The following is a 22,130-nucleotide window of genomic DNA, read 5'->3' as shown; positions in this document are numbered from 1 at the left end:
TTTCCAATTTGGATGCCTTTTATTTCTTCTTCTTGTCTGATTGCTATAGCTAGGACTTCCAGGACTATGTTGAATAAGAGTGGTGAAACCGGGTACCCCTGCCTTGTTCCTGATCTTAAGAGGATTGCTTTTAATTTTTGCCCAAGATGTTGGCAGTGAGTTTGTCATAGATGGCCTTTATCATGTTGAGGTATGTTCCATGTATTCCCACCTTGCTGAGAGTTTTGATCATAAATGGGCACAGGAATTTATCAAATGCTTTTTCTGCATCTATTGAAATTATCATGTGGTTTTTCTCCTTCTTTTTGTTTATGTGATGAATCACATTGACTGATTTGTGAATATTGTACCATCCTTGCATCACCAGAATAAATCCCACTTGATTATGATGTATGATTTTTTTCATGTATTGCTGTATCTGGTTAGCAAATATTTTGTTGATGTTTTAGCATCTAAATTTATCAGGGATACTGAGCTATAATTTTCTTTGCCTGGTTTTGGAATCTGAATTATTCTCACCTCATAAAAGGAGCTTGGAAGTCTTCCTTTCTCTTGAATTTTTTGAAATAGCTTGAGAAGGATAGGAGTTATTCTTCTTTGAATATTTGTTAGAATTCACCTATGAAGCCATCTGACCAAGGGCTTTTGTTTCTTGGGAGCTTTTTGATAACTGTTTTGATCTCATTTGTTGTAATTGGTCTGTTTAGGTTTTCTGATTCTTCCAGATTAATTTTTGAAAAATTTTGTTTCAAGGAATTTGTCCATTTCACCTAGGTTGTCTAATATTTTGGCATATAGTTCTTCATAGTATTTTCTTACAATATTTTGTATTTCTGTTGTGTCAGTTTTTATATCTCCACTCTCATTTTTAATTTTATTTATTGGATCGTCTCTCTTTTTTTTTTGTGGTGAATCTGGCTAAAGTTTCATCGAACTTGTTTACCCTTTCAAAGAACCAGCTTTTGGTTTCACTGATCCTCTGTTATTTTTCTTTAGCCTCTATGTCATTTATTTCTGCTCTGATCTTTATTGTTTTCTTCCTTCTACTACCTCTGGCTTTTACTTGCTGTTCATTTTCTAGTTCTTTTCGATGCGGGGTTAAGTTGTTTATTTGAGCTTTTTCTTGCTTCTTTTTTTAATTTTTATTTTTTTATTTTTCTGAAGCTGGAAACAGGGATGCAGTCAGACAGAATCCAGCATGCGCCCAACTGGGACCCACCCGGCACACCCACCAGGGGACAATGCTCTGTTGTTGCCCTGTTGCGACCAAAGCTACTCTAGCGCCTGAGGCAGAGGCCACAGAGCCATCCCCAGCACCCGGGCCATCTTTGCTCCAATGGAGCCTCGGCTGCAGGAGGGGAAGAGAGAGACAGAGAGAAAGGAGAGGCGGAGGGGTGGAGAAGCAGATGGGCGCTTCTCCTGTGTGCCCTGGCCGGGAATCAAACCCGGGACTTCTGCACGCCAGGCCGATGCTCTACCACTGAGCCAACCGGCCAGGGCCTTTCTTGCTTCTTAAAGTATGCCTCTCAGGACTGCTTTTGCTGTTTTCCATAAATATTGAGTTGTTGTATGCTCATTATCATTCATTTGTAAAATTTTTTATTTGTCTTTGATCTCATTGTTAATGCATTCGTTATTTAATAACATGCTATTGAATTTCCAAGTATTTGAGAATTTTTCAGTTTTTCCATTGTGGTTGGTTTCTAGTTTCATGCCACTATGATCAGAGAAAATGCTTGATATGATTTCAATCTTCTTAAATTTATTGAGATTTGTTTTTTGTTCTAACATGTGGTCTATTCTAGAGAATGTACCATGAGCACTTGAAAAGAATGTATATTCTGCTGCATTAGGGTGAAAGGTTCTGAAGGTATCTATTAAATCTAGTTGATCTAGTGTGTCCTTTAGGTCTGCTGTTTCTTTGTTAATTTTCTTTCTTGAGGATATATCTAGTGATATTAGTAGGGTATTAAAATCCCCTATTATTATGGTATTGCTGTTGATCTTGCCCTTTATATCCATCAAAGTCTGCTTTATATATTTAGATGCTCCTATATTAGATGCATAAATATTTATAATGGTTATATCTTCCTGTTGGAATGCTCCCTTTATCATTATGTAGTGACCTTCTTTATCCCTTACTATACCTTTTTTTAAAGTCTATTTTGTCTAATGTAAGTATTGCTACTGCAGCTTTTATTTCCATTCGCATGTAATTTTTTTCCAACCTTTTACCTTCAGTCTGTGTGTATCTTTTGTTTTTCGGTATGTCTCTTTTAGACAGCATATGTATGGGTCTTGTTTTCTTATCCATGCAGCTACCCTATGTTTTCTGATTGATTCATTTAATTCATTTACATTTAAGGTTATTATTAGTATGTAGGTTTTTATTGCCATTTTATTCTTTAAAGCTACATTCCTCTTTAACTGTATTCTTTCCCCCTTTTGTTCTGTTTACAACAGGCTTCTTAACATTTTTTCAGCATTGGTTTGGTTGTAATGAATTCCTTGATATTTTTTGTTTGATTTTTGTTTGTTTTTCTCTGGGAAGCTTTTTATTTCTGCTTCAATTTTAAACGATACCCTTGCTGGATATAGAAGTCTTGGTTTTTGGCTCTTGTTTTACTGTTTTAGGTACAGTATTAGATGTGGCCTACTCCTTAGTCTCAGTTATCATTCTATCCAGACATTTTATTTACTTATTTTATTTTGTTTTTTTTTCTTCATTTTCAGCACTCAGTAGGGTGTAGTCACATGGGTCCAGGGGGTGTGGCATCTGTGTTCCAGTTGTGTGATTAGTCTACCTGGCTGTCACAGCTGTTGCTACCCAGGGCGTTTGTGCTCAGGTGCTGCTGGTGCCAGCCCGCTTCCGCGGCTGCCGCTGCCCTGATCTTGCTCACGCGTGTCCACGTGTGCCTGTTTGGACTGCTTCCGTGGCCACCTCAGCCTCTGCTGCCTCTGAGAGTTGGCCTGTGCCAGGGCTACCTCGGCCTCCACTGCTGTGGGGGCCACGCGTGCCTACCTAAACCACCACCGAGGCCACTTGGCTTCTGCTGTCCCTGAGTGCATGCCTAATAATGGGCAGGTTTGCATGCTGGCTTGGACTGCCACAGTGGCCAAAGCGACTTCTTCCCTCATTGGTGGGCTTGCATGTGCCCGCGTGTACCCCCTCCAATAACATTCAGGTCTCTACCCCTGCCAAAGGCGGGCCCACTTAGGGAGCAGGACTCTGTGTGAGCCTGGACCACTGCTGCGCTCTGCCGGGCCGGCTTGTGCATGCTTCCTCAAACCACCTTGGCTTCAACATTCATGCCCTGCTGCCTCCAGCCGGCTTGCCACAGTTGAGCACTCAGCAGTGCTAGGGTGGGTGGTTCAGCTTAGAGTTCTGAACTCCCTGTTATTGTCCCTAACATGCTGCCTGCCTCTAAGTGCCTTTTTCTAGCTAGGGCAGGGGACCCTCTGGTGAACCGGGAATTTCTTCCCTTTGCTGGTGATGCACGTCCCAGGAAAAATGTTCACTTTAGATTTGGGAGTAACTCAGCCCAGGGCTTAGGGTGTCCATCCCTCAAAGTGTCTCCCCCTGTGCCTCTGAGACAACTCTCTACTCTGGCAACTCCAGACCTGTCAGTGCTCTCTGCTCCTGGAGTTCTGGGAATGTGGTTGTGAGGGAGGATCTCCATGCAGTCCTTTTAATACGGAGCCTGGGTCTGAGAGTTTTGCCTCCTCTCAAACAGTGTCTAGGCTCTTTTCTCTGCCAAATATAGTCTGTAAGCCCCTTCCGGGCTCCAGGGCTCTAGGCTGGGATTCTAGTTTTCAAGATTAGGACCCACAACTCACTGGATAGCCCTTCCCATTGCAAGAGTCCCTCCCAACTGCCGCTCACTCCCAGGAGTGGGGCAGCCCTTTTCGCATTTCTGCCTTTTCTATCAGCCTCCGTGTGGGTTCTTTGGTGGTTCTTGGCTGTAGACTCCTCTTAGATTAGTCCAAAGTTGGTCTTCCATGATGAGTATTTTCAGATTTAAGTTGAAATCTACCTTGATTCAGGGAAGTGAAAGTTGCAGCGTCTGCCTACTCTGTAGCCATCTTGGAACCAGCCAAAAAATGATGTTTATTTTCTAAGAAGATAGGTATTTTCTACCAAATATTAAAACATAAATGCTTTGTTCCAATTTTTAAATCTTTTTCCAAATATTAGAAAAAAAATAGTATTCCAAAAGTCACTTTGCAAAGTAGGCATAGATTTGATACCAAAAACATAGAACCTAGGAAATGTGTAGGCTAACCTTAACATATAAATGAAATATTGCTATGCAAAACAGTAGTTAAACATATATAAATATAATGCTACAGAAGGAACAATTCATCATGTTGAAACGATTTTACTCCAGGGATGCAAATTTTGTTTGCTATTTGAATAATTATAAATTTAATTTGCCATTCTAGCTAATTTAAAAAAAATTGGCATTATAATGTAAGAATAAAAAGGTTAACAAATCTCAAAACCTATTTTAAATGTCTGGAAAATTGGGAATAGAGGTAAAAATTTTGTTTTTATAAAAGAAACATTTATAAAAACCTATAGCAAAACTTAAGGAATGGCTTAGAGCATTGTCTTTGAACAGCCAATCTACAGACCTACAGAAATTTTGTGCCAATCCATTGAAAGAGTTAACACTGATGTTGTATGAAGATTACGTACCCAATATTTTAGTCAAATTAGCTTATTTTCAGGGTGATTTCTGCCATAAAATTCCCCAAAATAATTTTCTTATTTTCATTGGTGTCCAAGTGTGAAAAAGTTAAAAAAAAACCTAGTTTATTTAAAATCAGAAAAGAGATGTTATGATTATTACCATATGGCAATATACCTGATGGCTTATCACAAATAAGAATTCTAAATAAAATGCATAAAACAAGAAAGGAAGAAACAAAATTATTGCTGTTCACAAATAATATATAATAGTTTTCTTGAAAGAAAGCCCAGGATAGAAATTTTCAGAACACATAAGTGAGAGTAACAATATTGTTAGATACAAGTTCATTTAAAAAAACAAATTTTTAGGCCCTGGCCGGTTGGCTCAGCGGTAGAGCGTCGGCTTAGCGTGCGGAGGACCCGGGTTGGATTCCCGGCCAGGGCACACAGGAGAAACGCCCATTTGCTTCTCCACCCCTCCGCCACGCTTTCCTCTCTGTCTCTCTCTTCCCCGCCCACAGCCAAGGCTCCATTGGAGCAAAGATGGCCCGGGCGCTGGGGTTGGCTCCTTGGCCTCTGCCCCAGGCACTAGAGTGGCTCTGGTCGCGACAGAGCGACGCCCCGGAGGGGCAGAGCATCGCCCCCTGGTGGGCAGAGCGTCGCCCCATGGTGGGCGTGCCGGGTGGATCCCGGTCGGGCGCATGCGGGAGTCTGTCTGACTGTCTCTCCCTGTTTCCAGCTTCAGAAAAAGGAAAAAAAAAACAAAACAAATTTTTGCTACACACAGTAGGTATATGTGATATATTTAGAAATTAAGCTAAATTTAATTTCCTTTTATTGTAAAAATAATAATACTATATTATACATTACTAAGAAATTAAGATAATAAAAAATAGATAATTAATACATGAAATGAGCAGAAAACTGGAACTATACAAACGGAAAAACAAAATTGAAAAATGGCAGAGGTGAAATCAACCACAACAAAAAAACTGAAAAATACTCAAACACTTGGAAACTAAATAGCATGTTATTAAATAACAAATGGGAAAAACAATGAGATCAAAGAAGAAATTAAAAAATTCCTAAAAACAAACAATAATGAGCATACGTCAACTCAAAATTTATGGGACACAGCAAAAGCAGTACTGAGAGGAAAGTTTATAGCATTACAGGCATACCTTAAGAAGCTAGAAAAAGCTCAAATAAACAACTTGACCCTATATCTAAAAGAACTAAAAAAAGAACAGCAAGTAAAGCCCAGAGCTAGTAGAAGGAAGGAAATAATAAAGATCAGAGCAGAAATAAATGACATAAAGGCTAAATACACAATACAGAGGATCAATGAAACCAGGAGCTGGTTCTTTGAAAAGGTAAACAAGATCAATGAACCTTTAACCAGACTTACCAAGAAAAAAACAGAGAGGACTCAAATATATAAAATTAAATGAGAGTGGAGAAATAACAACTAACACACAGAAATACAAAATATTGTAAGAAAATACTATAAAGAACTGTATGCCAAAAAACTAGACAACCTGGATGAAATGGACAAATTCCTTGAAACATATAATCTTCCAAAAATTAATCTGGAAGAATCAGAAAACTTAAACATACCAATTAAAACAAATGAGATCGAAACAGTTATCAAAAAACTCCCAACAAAGAAGGATGGCTTCACAAGTGAATTCTACCAAATATTCAAAGAACTAACTCCTATCCTTTTCAAGCTATTTCAAAAAATTCAAGAGGAAGGAAGACTTCCAAGCTCCTTTTATGAGGCAAGCATAATTCTGATTCCAAAACCAGGCAAAGACAACACAAAGAAAGAAAATTATAGGCCAATATCCCTGATGAATTTCGATGCAAAAATCCTCAACAAAATATTAGCAAACCAGATCCAGTAATATATGAAAAAAATCATACATACACCATGATCAAGTAGGATTTATTCTTGGGAGGCAAGGCTGGTATAAAATTCACAAATCAATCAATGTGATTCATCACATAAACAAAAGGAAGGAGAAAAACCACATGATAATTTCAATAGATGCATAAAAAGCATTTGATAAAATCCAGCACCCATTAATGGTCAAAACTTTCAGCAAAGTGGGAAAACAGGGAACATACCTCAACATGATAAAGGCCATCTATGACAAACCTACAGCCAGTATCATATTCAATGGGCAAAAATGAAAACAATCCCCTTAAGATCAGGAACAAGGCAGGGTTGCCCCCTTTCACCACTCTTATTCAACATAGTCCTGGAAGTCCTAGCCACAGCAATCAGACAAGAAAAAGAAATAAAAGACATCCAAATTGGAAAAGAAGAAGTGAAACTATCATTATTTGCAGATGATATAATATTGTATATAGAAAATCCTAAAGTCGCAGTCAAAAAACTACTGGACCTGCTAAATGAATTCAGCAAGGTGGCAGGATATAAAATCAATACTCAGAAATCAGAGGCATTTTTATATACTAACAATGAACTGTCAGAAAGAGAAATTAAGGAATCGATCCCCTTTACCATTGCAACAACAACAAAAAAATAAAGTACATAGGAATAAATTTAACCAGGGAGATTAAAGACTTGTACTTGGAAAATTTTAAAACATTGATAAAAGAAATCAGGGAAGATACAAACAAGTGGAGGCATACACTGTGCTCATGGTTAGGAAGAATAAACATCATTAAAATGTCTATATTACCCAAAGAAATCTATAAATTCAATGCAATACCGATTAAAATACCAATGACTTACTTCAAAGATATAGAACACATATTCCAAAAATTTATATGGAACCCAAAGAGAACACGAATAGCCTCAGCAACCTTGAAAAGGAAGAATAAAGTGAGAGGTATCACACTTCCAGATATCAAGTTACATTATAAGGCCATTGTTCTCAAAACAGCCTGATACTGGCATAAGAACAGGCATATAGATGAATGGAACAGAACTGAGAACCCAGAAATAAACCCACACTTTTATGGACAACTGGTATTTGACAAAGGAGGTAAGAGCATACATTGGAGTAAAGACAGCCTCTTCAACAATTGGTGTTGGGAAAATTGGACAGCTACCTGAAAAAAAATAAAACTAGACCACCAACTTACACCATTCACAAAAATCAACTCAAAAATGGATAAAAGACTTAAATGTAAGCCATAAAACCATAAGCATCTTAGAAGAAAACATAGGCAGTAAGCTCTCTGAGATCTCTCGCAGCAATATAGTTGACAATTTGTCTCCACAGGCAAGTGAAACAAAAGACAGGATAAACAAACGGGACTTTATCAAACTAAAAAGCGTCTGCACAGCTAAAGACAATAAGAACAGAATAAAAAGACAAACTACACAATGGGAGAACATATTTGACAATATGTCTGCTAAGGGGTTAATAACCAAAATTCATAAAGAACTTGTAAAATTTAGTACCAGGAAGACAAACAATCCAATCCAAAAATGGGCAAAAGAAATGAATAGACACTTCTCCAAAGAGGACATACAGATGGCCAATAGGTATATGAAAAGATGCTCAACATTACTAATCATTAGAGCAGCGGTTCTCAACCTGTGGGTCGTGACCCCGGCGGGGGTTGAACGACCAAAACACAAGGGTTGCCTAAAGCCATCAGAAATACATATTTTATTTAAAAATGTATTGTATAATAAATACGTATTTTCCGATGGCTTTAGGCGACCCCTGTGTTTTGGTCGTTCGACCCCTGCTGGGTTCACTACCCACAGGTTGAGAAGTGCTGCATTAGAGAAATGCAAATTAAAACCACAATGAGATATCACCTCACACCAGTCAGAATGGCGCTCATCCATAAAACAACACAGAATAAGTGCTGGTGAGAATGTGGAGAAAAGGGAACCCTCCTGCACTGCTGGTGGGAATGCAGACTGGTGCAGCCACTGTGGAAAACAGTATGGAGATTCCTCAAGAAATTAGAAATCGAACTGCCTTTTGACCCAGCTATACCACTATTAGTAATATACCCCAAGAACACCATAGCACTGTTTGAAAAGAAGAAATGCACCCCCATGTTAATGGCAGCATTTTTCACAATAGCAAAGATCTGGAAACAGCCTAAGTGTCCGTCAGAGGACGAGTTGATTAAAAAGCTTTGGTATATATATACAACGCAATACTACTCAGCCATAAAAAATGATGACTTCGGATCTTTTACAACAGCATGGATGGACCTTGATAACATTAAACTGAGTGAAATAAGTAAATCAGAAAAAACTAAGAACTATATGATTCCATACATAGGTGGGACATAAAAATAAGACTTAGAGACATGGACAACAGTGTCGGGGTTACAGGGTGGGGGGGAGAGGGAGGGGGTTGGGGGAGGGGAGGGGCACAAAGAAAACCAGTTAGAAGGTGACAGAAGACAATTTTATCAATGACACCCCATTAAAATTAATTAAAAAGAAAGAATTTGTCTCACAGCTAATTTAGGCAGTTAGAAGAATAGTATAAGGATGCTAATTCTGCTTCTCAGGCCACATCCTGCAAAAGGGGCCCCAAGCAAATTGGTGATTTGGCTCCTCTGATTTTGCCAATTGGATTTAAAAAAAAAATAGGTCAGGAGCGCCCGGAAATGGAACTAACAATACATGAGCATAAATTTAAAGGACTTTTAGATATTGGAGCTGATGTATCTGTTAATGCTAAACTACACTGGCCTCCTTCCTGGCCCACTCATGCAGCAGCCACAGAATTACAAGGTATAGGGCAGAGTAAATCCCCTCAACAAAGTTCTAGTTTTCTAAATTGGGAAGATTAAGAAGGTCATTCTGGATTTTTTAAGGCTTATGCACTCCCTGGATGGCCAGTTAATTTGTGGGGTAGAGATGTTTTGAAAAATATGGGAACATTGCTTTTCAGTCCTAATGGTTTAGTCAGTACTCAGATGCTTGATTAGGGATTTTTTCCCACCAAAGATCTAGGGAAAGAACAGCGAGGAATTCTCACTCCCATAGAAGTGGCACCCAATACCAGAAGGGGTGGATTAGGATATCAAAATTTAGCCTAGGGGCCTTGGTAGCTCCTGCTACCTCAATAATGCATTGTGCAGATCCAATTACTTGGAAATCAATTACATGATCTGTATATTGCATTGTGTTCCCACCACAGGAAGTCAAATCATCTTCCAACACTATATACATATCACCTTTTACCCCTTACTGCCACCCACTATCCCCTTCACTCTTGGGAACCAACATACTGTTTTCTGTGTCTATGAGTTTTCGCTTGTCTTTTTTTGTTTGTTCATTTGTTGCTTTCAGTTTTATATCTCATATTTGAGTGAAACCATACGGTTCTTAACTTTTTCTGTCTGACTTGTTTCGGTTAGCATAATGTACTCAAAGTCAATCCATGTTGTCATAACAGGTAGTATTTCATCCTTTCTTACAGCTAAGACATACTCCATTGCATATACTTACCACATCTTTTTTCAATTACCTATCGAAGGACACTTGGTTGTTTCCATGTCTTGGCCATTGTAAATAGTGCCACAATAAAAATAGAGGTGCATATATCTTTGCAAATAAATGTTTTCAAGTTTTCATATAAGTACTCAGAAGATGGATAGCTGGGTCATATGGTAACTCTAGTTGTAATTTTTTTTTTTTAAAGGATTCTTTTTTTTTTTTTAAAGATTTTATTTATTCATTATAGAGAGGAGAGAGAGTGAGAGAGAAGGGGGGAGGAGCAGGAAGCATCACTTCCCATATGTGCCTTGACCAGGCAAGCCCAGGGCCCTGAACCGGCAACCTCAGTGTTTCCAGGTTGACACTTCATCCACTGCGCCACCACAGGTCAGGCTCTAGTTGTAATTTTTTAATAAGCAGCCATATGTTTTCCCATAGTGGCTGTACCAGTTTACATTCCTACCAGCAGTGAATGAGGGGTCCTTTTTCTCCACAACCTATCCCAACACTTGTTATTACTTCCTTGTTGATAGCCATTCTAACTCTGAAATGTTCAATGCCTACACTTCCCAAGTTACTTTAATCTCATCTCTTTTTGAACATCATAATAGAACACAGAATGGAGATGATCTTGGACAATAGGGCCAAGGATTCTGGCTAACACTTTACATTCCCAATATCCAGCTTTCTTCCATGAATTAAAACAATGGTTTAACTACTAGGACTCTAGGCAAGTACTCTGTTGTTGCAGAGACTGGATTTGATGTATGAAGTTTGAAGCAGGAAATATACCTAAGTAATTCTTCAAATAAATAATTTTTGAATGTCATTAAAACTTCACTTTGCTTTTTATATATTAAAAATAGTCAAAGATTACAACCACTTGATTTAGAAGTTGTGCATACCAAATGGAGTTCCATAAAAATTCATTTGTGTGATAAGCTAGATTTGGTTGAACTACTCACTACTGTAACGGTGTCGACATATAATCAATTGTAGCAATGGAATAGTTGTACTGTTATTTACTATTTATCAAAGATAAGTTTTGAAATTCTGCAATGGCATACATCAGCAAATAACATAAAATTTTTGGATATACAAAATAAGGATACCCTAAATAACTATATGTAAGTTCACAATGTTGTTACCAATCTCTGAGTATTTAAATAAAAGATAGAATATTAATTTGATCCAAATGTTCAAGAATATTTTTACATTTAGGTTGCTCAGAAGGTCGTTAAGCTTATTAGTTGCACTTGCGATCTTAAAAAAACACCATTGGTTTATTGAAAATTAAAACAATTTAGAACTTCCTTTTTCAAACAAATAAATTTAGGATAGTCATTGTGATGATTTAAAGAGACACTTATGAGAAAGATACGATTGCGCTTTAAAAATGCTTTATATATTGCCCACTGTGAATACTGTCCAGATTTATTTTCATACTATCATTGTAATAAAATAATCCACAAGAATAAAGTATTACTGTGGATTTCAAATTGTTTAAAGATAGAGTTTGTCTTGTTATGTTTTCTGACTTCTCATCAGCAATTTTTAAAAAAGACCCACTAGTATGTCAGAATCTAGATTTATGTAAGTATTATTATATGTGAGTCTTTGGAGACCCTCTTAAATGGTTCTGTGCCCCATAAATCTTTAAGCAATTGAGTTCTTTCACCAACAAGCTATATATATTTATCTTCTCACAGAATATATACATGATAAAATTACCCTTTCTGTGCCTTTCTTACTTTTTTCATGAAGGCATTGCATCAGAAATAGAAACAATTTTATTTACAAAAATAATAATATTTCTCAAATATAAATACTTAATCATTGAAAATATTATATAAGTAATTAGCATTTATTTATAAGTTATTTTTGCTAATATTTTAAAAAAACATTTTTTGAGAAAATTTGATATTGTATCTCCTAGATTTATAATAAAATATTGTTATCAGTTGAAACTTTTAAAAGCCTATTCATTTTGTAATTTGAATTAAATAGTGTCTCTCACAGGAGTTTAGCTTTGGATGCTTGGAAATCTAAATTCTTCCAAAAATATTAAAATGACAGATATTGAAATTTTAGCAGATATCAAAGGTAATTTGTTGCTCTAATTTACCAATAATAGAGATATCAGCCTTAACCTTAGTATCCATATATGAGAATAAAGAATATCTCATGTTTATTAGGTAGGGTTCACTGGTTTTGTGAACAAAGTAGCTAAAACTAGAGTTCTGCCTATCCGCCATAACGCTCACACACTCTTCAGCTTTAGGAAGCAAACTCAATGCCTGTAATTTGGAAGAAGCTACATAGATTGAAGTCAAGAGATTCATTCAATGAGTGGAAACACTATTCTACAGGGAACTAAAAGACAATAATATTTATATTTATATGTTATAAAGCAAAAGTGTACATGCACACACACACACACACACATACTACAGCGGCAATTAGGAAGTTTCCAGCTATATAAATTTTTAAAACTTAAAATGTTTAAAAATAAAACTAAAACTTGTACATATAAAAGGGAAAATGCAGGCCCTGGTTGGTTGGCTCAGGAGTAGAGTGTCAGCTGGTATGTGGATATACTAGGTTCGATTTCTGGTCAGGGCACACAGAAGAGGCGACCATCTGCTACTCCACCCCTCTCCTTCCCCTTCCCCTTTCTCCCCATTCTCTCTCTCTCTCTCTCTCTCTCTCTCTCTCTCTCTCTTTCTCTCTTCTCCTCCCACAGCCATGGCTCATTTAGTTCAAGCAAGTTGACCCCAGAGGCTGAGGATAGCTCTATTGAGCCTCCACCTCCCGTGCTAAAAATACTTAAGTTGCCAGCATAGCCCCAGAGGGGCAGAGCATCAGCTCCAGAAGGGAGTTGACAGGTGGATCCAGGTCCAGGCACATGTTGGAATCTGTCTATCTCCCCTCTTCTCACTTGGAATGAATGAATGAATGAATGAATGAATTAATAAATAAATAAATAAATAAATAAATAAATAAATTGGGGAACACATAAGTATGTATCGTTATTGGCCATAAATTATTTTTTTGTATACTTTGAAGTTATTTTCATCACAGAAAACTTGATTTGCAAAAGTTAAAACCAATATTTTTTTTTGAGATAAGAATTCTATGTAAAAATTCATTTCCATTTTTTTGGTTCAATTTTTCTAAATTTCCTATTTTAAATCTTGTTATATATCTTAAATCTAACTATTGCCAAGCTTTCATTTATTATCACAGAAGGAATATCAATGTTATTTTTCTTTGATATTCCCAGAGATCCATGAGTACTAAAAAATGTCTGTACAAAATTTTTTAGTATATTAAGTAAACAATGGAGATAATGTCTTTATTTACTATAAATAAGTATTTTTCTCCTTCCATTTCCAAAAGGGTATACAAAAACATGTGTTAACAAATCTGTTTTATTATTTGACATGAATATTAAACATCCATTAGTATTCATCTATGAATAGTGAAGGCCACATCAAATGATCTGTGTTACTATTTCATATTACATTATTTTGATAACACCAGCCCGACCATAGCTTACAAAAATATCTTAATTCATATGTCAATTTTCCAGATGCATGGCTTACACATGCTTCTCCAAAACTTCTTCAGCTCCTACCACATGACATTACTTCAAATAGGATTGTGCATACTTTGGTCTCCTTTGACATAAAGTCTTTAATGTATGCTCATTTAAATATTAACAGTTCCAAACATATAAATTTTGAATAGTCCATATATTATTTATATAAGGAATATTTCTCCAATTCAGGATAATACTTCTCTACACAAAATCCTAGAAAGATTTACATGCTTGAATTTAATCAACACATTAACTGTGACTGGAACTACTATGGGCTAAAGAGAAAGCATTTGTAACCTGAAGTGAAGAGTGTTCACTTGTAACATTAACTGTTCTATTAGATTCAGTTATTTCAAAATAGATTATAGAAATCATTAACTAGACATTACTTTAAATTTTAAATTCATTTGTATTTCATGTTCATTACAAAAAGGGCCCATCAAACACAAATGTTAATCAGTATATGTTAAAATAAATTGCATTTTATTCAAATATAGCAAATGTAAGAAAGCAACAACAGAATACATAAGACACACACACATATATATAAGATATATGTATATTTACTTGAATAAATGCATATTTACCCTCCTATATTATAAAAAATTTAAAAATATACTTTGTTACTGATTAAATGCTTTTTACATTTTATTTTATAATGTACACATACTTGTTTATTGGTTTACTCTAATTATATTGCTATCTCCTAAAATCAATCAAATATTGAGTACTGCTGTTACACACCATTATTTACTACATTTATAACAGTATTTTTATTTAGCAAGTCAAGATAAATTTTCTTCTGCTATTGGTAAAAGGGAAAACTCCTTTCTTTCTCAAAAAAACTGTTTAATATATAAGATTATTGATGTATATATAATTTAAATGTATAATAATTTAATTTAGAAAATAAAGCAAAGATATCATTTGATGTTTAAACTTTTAATTACTAAATATAAATTTAACCACATTGTAAAAGAATCTGTTTGCTCAACACAAAAAATTACTATCATAATCTTGTGTATATTTTCAAAATCTATTGGAGGTATTTGTCTGTATAAATATCTGTATACAAATATATATTGTTATTTGATAATTACTCCAGAAATTATATTAAATTATTCTTTAATTTGCTTAATAAAAATTTATGTTTAAAATATTTTCATGTCTGAATATTGGAAACCAGTTCAGGCATTAAAATATATACAAAAGGTGCATTTATTACTTCATAACCCTTTTGTACAGGTATGTGTACATTAGGTCCATGATAAGTTTATATTTTTTTACTTTAAACAACTATATACAGGTTTAAAGACTTAGGAAGAAAGATCGTGTGTGTGTTTACAACAACCATCCTGTACAGCTAAATTGCAATGTAGGTTTTATTTCCCTTCAGACTAAAGGATATCTTATAAACAGTTCTTGTAGTGAAAGTCTTTTGAAAGAAATTATTTTTTATTTAATTGAAAATGTTTTTATTTACCCTTCATTCATGAAAGATATAGTCACTAATATAGGATCTCTACTGGTATTTTACCTTTCTCTGGCACTTTTAGATATTATAGGCTAACGCTCATGATATCTGATTAGAAGTGGTAGTGTTTTTAAAATTGTCACATTTATGTAATGTGCTCCCTCACTTTCTGCATACTTTAATGATGTACTTCTATCACTGTGTAAAGCAATTGGACTATGATATGGTGAGTGTTTATTCAGGCTCTCTGAGCTTGTGAACCCATAAATTTAACCTTTGTTTCAACTTGTGAAAAAATATGAAGAATTGTTTCTTTAGATATTTTTTCATTTCATTTTTTCTCCTCTCCTTTTGCCACCCTAATATCAAATATTTGAAATATTTTTATATTTCTATGAGGTTCAACTTTGCTTTTTATAACTCTTTTTTATTCTCTTCTTCAAAATGGATAATTTCTCTTGGTTTATCTATAGTTTACTGACCTTTCGCCTCAATTCTGAAATTCATGTCAAACAATATTTCGTTTTCAGTTTTAGATAAAATATTTTTTCATTTGTAAATTTTTCATTTGTTTATTTTCAATTATTTTAGTTTTCTGGGTATATTTCCTATATATTTGTTATCAGCATATTTTACTTCTTAACCATATTAATAATCACCATTTTAATATCCTTGTCCACTGATTCTAAAGTCTGAATCACCTTGATTATATTTGTTTTTAATAAGAGTTTATATCTTCTGTTCTATGTTGATTAATTTTTATTATGCCATACATATTGTGACTGATGTGTTCTAAGTAATCTAGAGTCTGTGTTCATCCAAAGAAGAAATTTTTTGCATGGTTGGTTAATATTTCTGAAATTAAATTATCTCTCCCACAGTACTGAAACTTAAATTCAAATATTATGGTTTAAATTTGGCCTCTTAAAATACATCCAGGTGTCAGCTGAAAATTTGGGCAGAATTTATAGCAGAAATTAGGCTTTCCCTGTGCAAATCTGTTCATTCTGTTACTCTTCCCTCACATTCCTTCAGCAGTAGCTGTGTTTTGGACAGATGGATCTCCTGTATATTTTACATTTAATTTCCTGTATATTTTAAATATTTTATATTAACCATAGAAAAAAAGAAAACATGTTTACTTAAATTGAGTCTAAGATAAACTTAAAACAAAGAAGCCACACCTTGATCAAACAAAATATACTTGTTATACTAATCCTTTTATTTTTTTAATACTACCAAAATAATGCATGGCTCAACAACTGACATACAATCTAAGACCTATTTTATAGTACAGGCAGTGCAACTGATCAAAAAGAATCATCAAATTTTCTAAGTATTGAAAGAGGTAGATCTGAAGTGATGCATTCAAGGAAAACAAAAATTTTCCCATTGTTCTGCTTTAGCTGTTTTGGGGAACTAAAGAATGAAGCCTTACCATTAAAATGCTACCTCTTAGGACTGGCTTTTCTTATAAGGCAGCAATATCTACTCTTATTTTCCCTAAAATATCCACTCTAGCTTCTCCCAAAAGCCAAATGTTTTTAAGTCCAGCTCGTCAATTATATCCCCCTCCCGATAGATTTTTGCCCTTTTCAGGAAGACAGTATGTGGGGCTCACCTCACTTCCTTTTCCCACTGAGCACTGCCATATATCATGGAAAAGGTATGTCTGACTTTATTTGGGGGATCCTGAGTAGGTCCTTGGGCTAACACATTGAATAAAGTACAAATAGTTCATAATATGTAGGGTAAAAATTATTGCTTTGTTCATTTAAAAAAATCACAATTATTGGGTTCCATTGTTGGAAACATTGGGTAATTATTACATTATAATGTTATTTAATCAGACTAATTATTATCCCATTTTGATAATTGAAAAAACTGAGGCTCAGAAGGAGACTAAAAGGTGGAAGGTTTATATATATTTCTGTACTGTCTCATTAACTTAGACGTGAAAACTGAAAACTTATATCAGTTCAATCATTCCTTTCTGTACAGATTCAATTTCAGAAAATTTACTTTGCAGCTTATATATCACTGTGATAACATAATTTTTTAAAAATGATTATAAATTAACTTGACCTGTCAGTCTATTTGTAAAAGGCTAGTTTTTAAATTCGAAGAAACATGCTTGTCATTTTAAATTAAGATATCTAAGCAAAAAAATATGTATGCACTATTGCAATTGCTGTAGAGAAATCTATGGCCAATATTTTCAAGCCTTCTCTATATATTTACCAGGATTGTACTTGTCAGACTGTTACAAACTATATTTATGATAATAACTAAATCATATTTTTTGGTTATTTATTTTTCATCTAAACTTTGTTATCACTTTCATAACTCGCAACTGCAGAATTTTATGCTCTTTATTTAAATAATTTCAATAGAGTTTGTTTTACAGTTATTTATTTGTTGTCTATAAATAACTTCCAATTTTACTAAGGCTTATCTGTTGAGAATTAGAATCATATGCTATTTTATTCCTTACTTTGTTTTTCATACTACTTTTCTAGCTATTTATAAAAAATTTAGGATCAGGTAATAATACAGAAATTCTTTTAAAGACAAGAATATATAATTACTTGAATTTTAAAATTTAATGTATATAAAGTATATGGCAATTTATGTTCTTAAATAATAATAGAATTTTGTTTGGCCACAATCATTAATACAGATATTTGTTATATTTTTTCTAGATAAGAAAGCTTGTATTTTTGCTGCACATTGAAAAAGATCAATAAGAACAAATAATTTTAATGCAATTCCTGTAACATGTGTATTGTGGTAAATGACTTGTTTTAAAATTAAATATTGCCCTGGCCGGTTGGCTCAGTGGCAGAGCGTCGGCCTGGCATGCTGAAGTCCCGGGTTCGATTCCCGGTCAGGGCACACAGGAGAAGCGCCCATCTGCTTCTCCACCCCTCCCCCTCTCCTTCCTCTCTGTTTCTCTCTTCCCCTCCCGCAGCCGAGGTTCCATTGGAGCAAAAGATGGCCCGTGAGCTGGGGATGGCTCCTTGGCCTCTGCCTCAGGCGCTAGAGTGGCTCTGGTTGTGACAGAGAGAAGCCCCGGATAGGCAGAGCATCGCCCCCTGGTGGGCGTGCCGGATGGATCCCAGTAGGGCGCATGCAGGAATCTGACTGCCTCCCCATTTCCAGCTTCAGAAAAATACAAAAAAAAAAATAAATGAGTAAATAAATATTAAAATGTAGATATTTAACTGCTATTAACATTAAGAAAAATTACGGAGTAGAGGAAGAAAAATTTTAATATGGAACTGTTGTTACTTGAATATTATATATATTTAGATATTTTAGATGTGAAGAGTAAAAAATAAATTGAATTATCAAAAAAGAAATATCCAATTGAAACTTTCATATTAATTATAAATTAGCAATTATTTGTATATGTTTATTTATACTGACAAGATTTTTCACTGATGCAGGTAAGCTATTATAGGTTTATGAATTCAAATTAAGTGAAAACAATGAAGTGGAACAGAGACAAATAGAAATAATTAAATTCTACTGTTCACATCAAAGAAAGGGTTATTTTTGTGAAACTTCTTTGTAAGGTGTATGGGGTAATTCAGAGGAAGGTTGTAAAACAATAAAAATGTGCCCTAGTTCTTGGTACACATTGTAATATTATGTATATATATTTTATATACACATGTATGTGTGTATATATATAGTAAATATGCATATTTGAGAATATTTTGAATTTATGCTGTACTACTCAACATGATCATTTTCATTTTACATATCTATCAGTTTTAAGATTTGTGCTTGCTTATTGAAAGTTCTGTCATGCTAAATTTAATCTGATAAGTCATATATATATATATACACACACACACACACACATATATATATATATATATATGTGTGTGTGTGTGTGTGTGTGTGTGTGTGTATCTTTTAGCAAAGCTACCTGGTGATATTTAAGAAAGTTCCTCAATAGCCAAAGCTTATTTGAAACACACATATTCTTAAAAAGAACAATCTTTTCCCCATTTTCCAGTTTCTATACTAAAACTTCCCCCCTGGGTATACTCCAGGTCTCTCTGTTCCCTTACTCTGTACACACAGGGGACGATAATCTGATAATTGATATTAATTTTAGGGTTGAGTCACCAGTCATGCTCAACCCTGTTTTAAGTTTGGTCTTCTTAGGCCTTTACTTCCAGCTTCCCACTCTCCCTAAGAACGAAGGCCTACCAGCAACAGCTCTGTGTGTAACTAAATTGTGCAAGGGTAGTCTTCCTGATTTTGGGCTAAAAACCATTTGGCTTTATCAGCAAACAGAGTGGTTTTGATTCACAAAAGACACTCCTTTATTTTATTTCTTAGTTTATATATAGTCCTACTTAGTAAGAAAATACATTTTATTGGATGCTACTAAAAAGCAAACATACGATAGAACCTTAAGGACATAGTAGCTTCTACAGACGTAGCATAGGCTTGAGAGATATCAGCGGAACAGTGCAAATACCTTAAAATTCATAGTTCCAGAAGCCTACATGAGCATTTGAAGTTGCAGCAGAAATTGCGGGGGTGGGGGGTAACAGGCAGGGGCTACAGGAAGGCTCAAGGTTGCAGACTGCAGGGAACAGCTGGTTCAGAGGCAAATATTCAGTTAAGTGGAAATAAAAAAACTTTATAGAACTTTCAAACATTGTGTCAATTGGCAAAAGATCATTTGATACTTGAAACTTCAAAAGAGCTGAATTCTCATGATATATAACATACTGGAAAGTCTCTAGTCTTATTAGTACCTGGTTTAAAAGAGTAGCACTAATATACTGTTCTGTCTTCTATCCTTCTAACTGACTTCTAGTTTCATAAGATTGAGTTTGGAAAAGACACTTGACATGACTTCAATCTTCTTGAATTTACTGAGACTTGTTTTGTGGGCTATATGTGATCTATCCCATAGATTGTTCCATGTGCATGAAGAATGGTTATTTTGCTTCTTTAGGTTAGAATGTTCATTATAAATGTATTAAGTTAATCTGGTGTAATGTGCTGTTCAATGTCAGTATTTTGTTATCAATTTTCTGTCTGCATAATTTATCCATTGATATAAATGGGGTGATAGCCTGAACAGGCGGTGGCGCAGTGGATGGAGCATTGGACTGGAATGTGGAGGACCCAGGTTTGAGACTCCGAGTTTGCCAGCTTGAGTGCAGGTTCATCTGGTTTTAGCAAGGCTCACCAGCTTGAGTGCAAAGTTGCTGGCTCGAGCAAAGGGTCACTCTGTCTGCTGTAGCCTCCCCATCAAGGCACATCTGAGAAATCAATCAATGAACAACTAAGGAACCACAATGAAGAACTGATGTTTCTCATCTTTCTCCCTTCTTGTCTCTCTGTCCCTATCTATCCCTCTCTCTGACTCTCCCTGACTCTACCACAATAAATAAATAAATAAATAAATAAATAAATAAATAAATAAATAAGGTGATAAAATTTCTTAATATTGTATTAATGCCAACTTCTGTCTTTAGATCTCTTAATATTTGCTTCATGTATTCTGGTGTTCCTATATTGGGTGTGTGTATATACATTTGCAAGCATACCTTCTTGCTAATGACTCCTTTATCATTATATAATGATTTCATATAGCTTTTATTTGGTACTTGTTTTAAAGCCTATTTTGTCTGTGTAATAGGCATATGACTATCTTACCTTTCTTTTCACTTTTATTTGCATGGAATATACCGTGTGTCCATAAAGTCGTGGTGCACTTTTGACCAGTCACAGGAAAGCAACAAAAGAAGATAAAAATGTGAAATCTGCACCAAATAAAAGGAAAACTCTTCCAGTTTCCTAGTATTCAGTGCAGTTCGATGTGGGCTCATGCACAGATTTTTTAGGGCTCCTTAGGTAGCTATGCTGTATAGCCTCTATAGACTCATCACTGACTAATGGCCTACCAGAATGGGGCTTCTCCACCAAACTGCCAGTTTCCTTCAACTGCTTATCCCACCGAGTAATGTTATTCCTATGTGGTGCTGCTTCGTTATAAATGTGCTGATATTCACATTGCACTTTGGTCACGGATTCAAATTTAGCAAGCCACAGAACACACTGAACTTTCCTCTGTACCATCTATATCTCGACTGGCATGGCTGTGGGCTGCTCCGCTGTATACACGGTGTTACGTCATCATCCGCGCATGCGCACATGCTGCCACGTTATCCTACAGAAACTGGGAGGGTTTTCCTTTTATTTGATGCGGATTTCACATTTCTATTGTCTTTTGTTGCTTTCCTGTGACTGGTCAAAAGTGCACCATGACTTTACAGACACATTGCATTATTCCATACCTTCAATTTCAGTATGTGTGTATCTCTACTATTGAAGAGACTCTTTTATAGTCAACACATGTATTAGTCTTGCTTATTTATGCCTTCAGTCACGCTGTCTTTTAATTAGAGAATTTAGTCCATTTACATTTAAAGTAATTATTGATAGAAATGTACTGTATTTAGTGCAATTTTCTTAATTATTATCTTGCTGTCTTTGCAGTTTCTATTCCTTTCTTCTCTTTATCTCTTCCTTTTGGGTTTGATGACTTCTTTTAGTGTTATGTTTATATTCCTTTCTCATATTTTTCTGTGTCCACTATAATTTTTTGCTTTGTGATTACAATGATTTCACATATATCTTATGTATATAATAGTCTATTTTAAGTAAATAACAGCTTAAATTTAAACATATGGCAAAACTGTGTATTTTTACTCCCCTATTATGCTTTATATTTTGGGTTTTTTTATTTATTTATTTATTTATTTATTTTTTTTTAAAGTTAACTCAAATAAATTTATTGATTTTTTTTTCATTATTTCCCTTCTCTATGACTTTCATTTATGCATTGTTAACTTTTTTTTTTTATAAATTTTTA

Source organism: Saccopteryx leptura, chromosome 1 (assembly GCF_036850995.1).
Source record: "Saccopteryx leptura isolate mSacLep1 chromosome 1, mSacLep1_pri_phased_curated, whole genome shotgun sequence".
In the NCBI taxonomy this organism is placed as follows: domain Eukaryota; kingdom Metazoa; phylum Chordata; class Mammalia; order Chiroptera; family Emballonuridae; genus Saccopteryx; species Saccopteryx leptura.
Note: the sequence above shows the minus strand (reverse complement) of the source record.